This window comes from Anoplophora glabripennis, unplaced genomic scaffold (genome assembly GCF_000390285.2).
Source record: "Anoplophora glabripennis isolate ALB-LARVAE unplaced genomic scaffold, Agla_2.0 scaffold277, whole genome shotgun sequence".
NCBI lineage: Eukaryota > Metazoa > Arthropoda > Insecta > Coleoptera > Cerambycidae > Anoplophora > Anoplophora glabripennis.
The window spans coordinates 165,285-171,468 of NW_019416368.1; positions in this window are offsets into that span (position 1 = coordinate 165,285).

The window sequence follows — 6,184 nt, forward strand, 5'->3', positions numbered from 1 at the left end:
ACGTCGCGCTTCGGTGGCGTTCCCATTAGCACGACCATACATGAAATGCATGTCTGTTAATTCTGCGTTAGAGTAACCAGCCATAGCGAAAGAAAACTTGTGCACTGAGAACAACTGTCAAATATGTACTGTTTATTTCACTAAACATCAACCAAGTATTATAAGAAAATACACAACGTTTTTGCAAAATAAAAAAGGGGCTAAAAACATAAAACATTCCATATCTCCGCAACCGTTACTTTGCGGACCCATGTTTATTGAGACTTTTCTGCTTATTTGGGTTCATACTATTACCTCCTTAAATATTTTACACTCTTTTTTTTACACCCTGTATATTGTTGGCCCCTAGTAACGCTTCGGTCAACAAAAACAGGTTCGTCCATAAATATACTTTTTGGTTTAGGCACATAAATAAATATATTATACTGGAACAGCCTTGATAAAGACTAAATATACATAATTAAAAAGAATGAAAAACCACCACTATAGAGAATGTAATCCCAACACAATAATAAACTATTCGCTTTTTCAATTGAGTTAGAAGAAATCAAAATTAGAGTAAAATGCAAATTTCCTTCTTTTCTATAAATATGTTGCTTAGTGTTTGAAACATTCGCATTATCTATTAAAAGAGCTTAATATCATTTGTCCAGAAGAAAAAACGTAGCTACTCGGATTTTAGTATGTACTACACATTTTAACGAAATAAAAAGCCTGTAATATTGTTAACCAATAAAAACATGCACCAGTATGGACCTTTTTTTAATAAATTTTATTTCCGAATGTCATGTTTGAAAAAACTTTGTGTACCTCTTTCACACGATTTTCTATTCACTGAATGAAGAGCGGGGCTTTATTTTAGCATGTTTAATCATGTTAATTTTTTCCGTGGATTTTTTTAATTTGATATGTATTTATGGAATGATGCACAATTAATTAATTTATTTAGTTAGACTGAATTTTTGTTTTGTCATATTTCGTATTTTATTGTGATACTTCAACAGATTCTTTCTATTTCTCATGACTTTATTCTGTTCTATTCAGCAGAATAGGTAGGTACTTTCCAGATTATCACAAAAATGTGATTGAACTACTTATTCAATTCATGAATGAAGGGTAGAGGTCATTACGGAACATGTAAGGAATTCTCACAATTGTAGCACAAACAGGTACAACTTGTCTCAACTTTCGTACAATAGTGTTTCAAAATTTTAGAAAATTTAAATTTTAATAATTTCACAATTGTAAAAATAATGACAATGCAATGTGGAATTTTTATACAATTGGTGTGTAGCCCCCCATGTGTGCTACAATTGTGTGAGTTTGCATGACAATGTGCTCTCTGTGCTCCTTTGAGAAAAAACTAATGTGGTTATCTTTTGTTGGTTTTAATAGTTGCTGCTTTGTCAAAATTTTGTAAGAGTCTTGTATATAAACAAATTTGAATTCAGAGCGATACATCTGTTAAGTGATTTGTCGCTATTTTTTGTAAGCATGGCTACTTTAATGTACCGATTTGAAATATTGTTTTGTGGCTATATTATCACGATTTTTCGCTTGGAAACCTGATCGAAGTCTAACACCGAATACGGAAAATACAAGGTGCCTCCAAAGTAAACAGGACTTTTCAAAAATAAATATTTCTAGTGAGGCCATCTACTGGCAACATGCGTCTGAAAAGTAGATCCTTTAGTGATGTATCATCAAAATTTCATGACATTTGGACGAATAAAAGCGGAGTTATAGCGTCTGAAGTCTCAATCTATTTGTGTCATCGGTACAAAAATAAGTATCGAATATAAGTTTCGTTTTAAACTTGGTAAAACCTTTATCTAAACGTTTCAAATGATGACACAAGTTTATGGTGACGATTGTTTATCCCGTGGCAGAGTTCGTGAGTGGTATACGCGGTTTAAAAACGTCATGAGGACATAAATGATGAGCAACATGTTGGAAATCCGTGATCACCGCAGATTTCATCAATCTTCGTTGAAATTCAGGTAATTGAAACTGATAATCTTAAAAACATCAATTTATCGCATTTTTGCCGAACATTTGGGTTACCGAGAAGTGTGTGCACGGTTTGTTCTGGACAAGTTGACGACCAAAAATTGCTCAGAATTCAATATTCGAAGGACATTATCAAGGAGGCCAAAAAGGGCAAAAACTTCCTTTACAATATTGTGACTGGTGTTTTCAATATTATCCAGAAAACAAGCGCGAAGTGTCGAGTGAATGGCGTCAGACGAGCCAAAAACTAAAAAATCTCGTTTGGAGAAGTCAAAAGTGAAGAGAATGTTGATTTGTTTTTACGATTCCAAGGGCACTGTCCACAAAGAGTTTGTTTCGCCAAGCCAAACCGTTAATGCATAATTCTATCTTGGCGTTTTGAAACGTTTGGTGTATCGTATTCGTCGCATTCGGCCAGAATATCGCGCAGAAGGAAGTTTGTTGCACGATAATGTGCCATGTCATCGATCGACATTTGTGACCGATTTTTTGACTAAAAATCGCATTTTAAAAATGCAAAGCATTTGTGGACGTAAAAGCCACCCAAAAGGCTTGTACAGACATCCGGAAGCGATGATCTAATTGACCTGATTTTGAGTCGGTAAGGGACAATAAAATAAATCGGTTTTGCCAAAAAACTCTTTGTTCTTATTTTGAAAAAGTCCTGTTTACTTTAGAACGATTCTTGTAGATTACAAAATTACGCAATTGTAACACTGAGTATAACAATTTGTCATATATTACCAACAAATTGTATGTATAGACCAGGAAATATAGAGTTGGACGCGACTTTTTGTTTCGGCAAGCTGAATTTATCACTATAGATGCTAAATATTATGTACAATAACATATTAGTTTCCACAGTCATAAAAATGGGGGGAAGATTGTTTACAGGGTGGTTAATTGTATAATTTCTACGTAAATTCACGTTTTTCGCTTATAACTTTTTTCCGTTCATTTCCACGAGAAAACAGTAAAGTACTTTTTTTTCGTCTTCAAAAGACCTACAAAACTAGCCCTCGAGCGTCAAAAAATATTGATTAGATCAAAAGTTATAAGCAGAAGAAATTTATTTATGACTTTTAAATTAAACATTTATAAAACTGCGTTATTATTACCAAAACGTTTTGGCATCGCATCCTCTCATTCCTTATCCTGTCTAATAACTCACACGAAATCTGGAATCGGTAAGTTGAATAGTTTACAAGTTATGGCCTGATAAACAAATTAACTAATTATTAGTCTGGACGATCCCGAGCATCTTCCACAATCGCACTGATTTTTTTCATGGTAGATTTCATTGATTTTTGATTTTGATTTTTTTTTATTGTTTAGCCTTAGTTGCAAAATGAAATAAACGAGGCACGCGCGTGGTATAGTTATATATTATTACATATTCCAAAAACTTATGAAAAGAGCTTTAAGTTAAAAAAAAATCGTCAAGATTCGTTGAAAAACAATGGAGTTACAGACTGTCAAATATATTATTTTCAAGTGAATTTCGCTTATTTAACGGCAGGACTATGAATATTATGGTCATTTTCTTCGGACTCGCTGTCGTTCGCCTGCCCCACCTTTCCGCCACGCCACGGCTCGCCGAAAATCAAGCGGCCCACTGACTTTTGACAATATTTCTTATGCACTTCACATACTTCCACAAGTAAAATATTTATAACTATACTACGCGCGTGCGTCGTATATTTCATTTTGCAAATAAGGCTAAAAAAGATCCTCGGGATCGTCCAGACTAATAATTAGTTAATTTGTTTATAAGGCCATAACTTGGAAACTATTCAATTTACCGATTCCAGATTTCGTATGAGTTATTAGACAGTGATAAGGAATGAGAGGATGCGATGCCAAAACGTTTTGGTAATAATAACGCAGTTTATAAATGTTTAATTTAAAAGTCATAAATAAATTTCTTCTGCTTATAACTTTTGATCTAATCAATATTTTTTGACGCTCGAGGGCTAGTTTTGTAGGTCTTTTGAAGACGAAAAAAAAAGTACTTTACTGTTTTCTCGTGGAAATGAACGGAAAAAGTTATAAGCGAAAAACGTGAATTTACGTAAAAATTATACAATTAACCACCCTGTAAACAATCTTCCCCCCATTTTTATGACTGTGGAAACTAATATGTTATTGTACATAATATTTAGCATCTATAGTGATAAATTCAGCTTGCCGAAACAAAAAGTCGCGAAATGGTCATTTCCCAACTTATTTTCCTGGCCTATGTAATGTGTTTTATTTAATTTTACTAGAAGTTGAATATCCACTTTCTATAATCCTTTGGGATACACGTAAATGTGTTAATACTAATAAAATATCTAAATTTTATAGATTTTCTAAAAACGTTTTTTTTTATTGCAACTTTTACTAGGTTTAAAATAGTTTTATAAATGTTCACTTTCACAAATTTCTAGAAATTGTTTTGGGTAGATATTGAAAAAATATATAGGTACTACAGATTATTATACATGCAAATTTAATTATTATTACATTAATTAAAGTTACAAAAGCAAGTTATATGTACAGGAAGGAAATAGTACAGTCTCAGTGATATACCTAGAACTGATGATTGGCCACCATTACGGGAAACCGGAAAGACAAATACGAATCCTAAAAAGGGAATCTGATAACATAATGATAAAAGTATTTGACTTATAATTCCATTTTGGTAAGTTTAGCCCTAAGATTATTACGTCATAGAAATTATTATTTCTAATTTTATAATCCATATTTTTTACATCGTATGGAAGATCTAATTTTTTCTTTCCGTTCAGAAGACGTAAAATGGGTATAAATATAATAAGTATAAAGAAAAACACTGGATCGATCAAGTATGTTACTGATTTATTTGCGCTGTTGTGAAAAGTAATGTTTATATTTATTATTGACATAAGTTCATCGCCTCTATAAAGCCGTACTGCTAAATTAGAATCAAATTCATATGCAGGGTGTCCCAGAATAACGTGTACAACGGAAGACCACAGATTTGTGGACTGAAAATAGGCAGGTTTAGGCTAATTCGCATATATCCAAAATCGCTTCGTTTGGATGCTAGATGGCCTCGAAGTTCGTGAAAATTGTTTGAATTTTGTAAATAACTCGAATACGTATTATTCGATTTTGACTATTTTTGGGGTGTGGACTTTTGCTTTCAATCTACACATTTTGGTGTTATACAGAGTATTTTTTTGAAACTTACAACTCCTACAAAATTGATGTATGGTGATAATATCCGTCCACAATTAATTTTTATTTATTATCCAAAGTGCCATAAATGTTTTTAAAAATAGCCCTAAGAACTGCAAAGGGTGTCCTTTAACTTCTTCACCGAATTATCCTTTCCTGTAAAAAAAAAACGTTGGTCATTTTGAACAGTTTTTATAAGTTGTACTAACCTCAACTGTGTTACTTTTATCTCCAGCATTTTTTATTTTATTGTTTTTACGAATTATTTCAATAAAATTACGCACGTTGTAAATAACTATAATTCGTCGTATGTGTGTACCCATATCGAAAAATTAAGAATTAGCAGATACAATGACTCAAAGACCAAACTGAAATTACAGTCAACCTACAAAATCAGTGTAATATGGGTGGCAAGATAATGTAAACATTTAAAAAAATATTTTTTTGTCCAAAAACTTCCAAATGGTATCACCTATCAAATAAATAATAGTTGACATTATTTCACGAAAGAGGAAAAAGTTATGAACGGATATTATCACTATACATCAATTTTGTAGATTGAAAGCAAAAGTCCACACCCCAAAAATAATCAAAATCTATTAATACATATTCGAATTCTAAACATTTTCACGAAGTTTGAGATCATCTAGCAGCCAAACGAAGCGATTTTGGATATAGGTGAATTAGCTTAAATCCGCATATTTCGAGTCCATGAATCTGTGGTCTGCTGTTGTACACGTTATTCTGGGACACCCTGTATAATTTTATATTAAGTATTAATTTTTTTAATAAATAAATGTAGCAAATTTGAATAGAAATAACTAAAACATATCAGTTATGAATATAATATGAATGAAGCTTTTAACAGTAAGTAGGTATATACTCGTATTTATTAGAAAACAACAAAGTAAAAATTAACTTATTTCAATATTTTTGTGAAGACGTAATAGTTTGTTTTAAAGAATAAACTATT